The sequence below is a fragment of the Phoca vitulina genome, unplaced genomic scaffold (genome assembly GCF_004348235.1).
Source record: "Phoca vitulina isolate PV1807 unplaced genomic scaffold, GSC_HSeal_1.0 scaffold21, whole genome shotgun sequence".
In the NCBI taxonomy this organism is placed as follows: domain Eukaryota; kingdom Metazoa; phylum Chordata; class Mammalia; order Carnivora; family Phocidae; genus Phoca; species Phoca vitulina.
In genome coordinates this window covers 11,288,719-11,291,236 of record NW_022589724.1, presented here as the reverse complement: position 1 = coordinate 11,291,236, position 2,518 = coordinate 11,288,719, and the positions used below count along the sequence as shown (strand labels likewise).

Genomic DNA, 2,518 nt, shown 5'->3' with positions numbered 1-2,518 from the left:
CCAACCTACTTCTCTACCTTCCTCCCAGAACACTCTGGCCCCCATCTGTGTGTGCATGTGTGAACACGCACACACACTCACTGTAGCCACTCTGGCTTCTTTCTAGTTTGAGAAGGTGCTAACCTCTTCCCCACCACAAGGCCTTTTTCACATGTTTCCTCTTGCTGGGATGTTCTTCCCTCCCACCTTTTTGCCTATTTACCTTTACTCAAAGGAGTCTTCTTCCAGGAAGCCTTCTCTGATTTCCCAGATTGAAAAGGGGCCCCTTGGGGTGCTTGGATGGCTCAGTCAGTTGAGTGTCCGACTCTTGATTTTGGCTCAGGTTGTGATCTCAGGGTCATTGGATCAAGCCTGAGTCAGGCTCTGCACTCAGCAGGGAGTCTAATGCTCCCTCTGCCTACCCCTGCTCATGCTCACTCTAGCACACTCTCTCTAATAAATAAATAAAATCTTTAAAAAAAAAAAAAGGAAAAGGGGCCCCTCATTTTATATTTAAATAGCACTCTATGGTTCTCCTTTCTGTTACCGCATGTGGCAACTTTCCATTTATTCCTGTTATGTAATTAAGACCTAGTCCCTTATTAAGTTATGCACTCCGTGAGGGTAGCTCCAAGTCCTTGCTCACTGCTGGACCTGTCCCCAATATATGGGGCACCCAATGACTCAGTTGGTTGGCTAATTGGAGTAAATCACAATAGCCTTCCTTGATCAGCTGCATGAGTACCAAAGAATAGTATAGTACGAGGGTTACCTGAGTGTTTAGACCTTAAATCAACTGCACAGTTCAGGAGAAAATCCTGGCTCTGCCACTTACTAGCTGTGGGGTTTGCAGCAACTTAATTCACATGATTGTGTCTCAGCTTTCTCATCTATAAAGTGAGCATAATAATTTGTATTTTATCGACTCCAAGTGGCCCTTGATTGTAAGACACCTCGTATACGATTGAAGAAAAACCTACCAATTAAGCTAGAACCCAATGTTTTCTTATCACTGAGGCTTTTTCCAAGCAAAACCAGCCCCTGTTCCATCGTAGGATGAGCCAAGCAGCATTTCCCAAAGAAGCTCTCCCCTATGCATGCCTCACCTGCTCCCTCCCCTATCTGGGAGACTTTCTTTCCTGTCACTGGCACCCATTCTGCAAGATGATCTTAGCAGCAGATGTCAACAGAATGTTTCAAGCAAGAACCAGGAAGCTGTTACAAATAACAAATAACTCAACACATGCAGTAGCAATGCTCATAATTCAACTGAAATGCTGAAAACATAAACAGCCATGCCCAAGTGTGTATTGTAGACAATGTCCCCATCACTACCATACCCTGCAGACTGCACCCAGGAGAGACCATGGCTTCTAAGACACCCCTCAATTCCAGAGAAGTTAAGATGTGAAAAGAGGTACCTCGGCAAATTGTTGATTGATTGATTGATTGCATTCTGTGCTGCTTTTATTTTATGAAAAAGCTCATTTCAAATCTATGTGAAACTAAGCGGAACACAGAGTCTTAGTGAAGGAGGTCTGGTGGTCTCATTTACAAAAAACATATGGCCTCTGTCCTTTGGCCTTCCAGTTCCAGGAAGGGCACTTCAAACAGCTTCGCATTTGCATGGTTTGTGCCAGATCCCAGGAACAGCTGCTGGCGTCCATTATTGGATGTCCTTCAGCCACCAGAGTATTGGGTCTCTTCAGCAGGTCATTCCTTGGTAAAGAAATCATTTCCACAAATGCTCCATCCCCTGGTTTTGGCTTAGGACTTAAACGTTTTCAGCCTCATCTCCATTAGTAGTTCTTGTCACCATGTGTGATCAGTACAGTGTGACAGACCTGGATCCATCCTTTCAGCAAGGTCACCTTCACAGCCAGTGTCTTCCTCAAGCTCCTGAAGAGAAGCTGCAGATTCTGGGCTTCCATCGTCAGCTATGACACCTGCGGGGAGTTCAAGGCATAAGCCTCCCCACTGGTGGCTGGAACGGCTTTGCCGGATACATTCATCACGAAGAGTGAGTTCTTCGCAGCCATGGAACCACCCCACACCACCAGCTGACTGTCCTCTCCTGGTGTGTGTTTCACGGTGTCCCAGCCTCTTGCTGTACCAGTAAGGAGCCATGTGAGTTGTTTTTCCCAAGCTTGACCCATTTTCCTTCTGAAATGAACTCCCCTGAAATAATAGACTGGTGGGTATTTTGAGACCAAGCCATCAGTTCTTGGTTTTTCATTTTCACACTAGTCGGTCTTTATAGTCTTCGGACAGGAAGTTCATGCCCCAGGTGCGGGGTTCGGGGAAGGGTATGCCTTTGGGAACGGGGACAAGGGAAGAGACGACAAGGCTGAGGCAGCAGTCTGAGGAGATGCAGTACTTCTGCTTTGAGATCTTAGGTTGTTTGAGAAGTGTGTTAGCATATAGGAAGCGGAGGGCGTATTCGTGTGAAATCCTGGGCAGGCAATAACGAATCGTGATACTATGGCCTCTGCCAAGCAGTCTGTTAGCCAGTGTCCTTCCCTTGGGCCCCTTGGGAAGT

The 2,518-nt window shown here is 46.5% G+C and overlaps 1 pseudogene; it reads right to left on the bottom strand.

Annotated features, from left to right (window-relative positions):
• Nucleotides 1-1,530: 1,530 nt before the first annotated feature.
• LOC116641318 lies at nt 1,531-2,187 on the bottom strand (annotated as a pseudogene).
• Between the last annotated feature and the right edge of the window lie 331 nt (nt 2,188-2,518).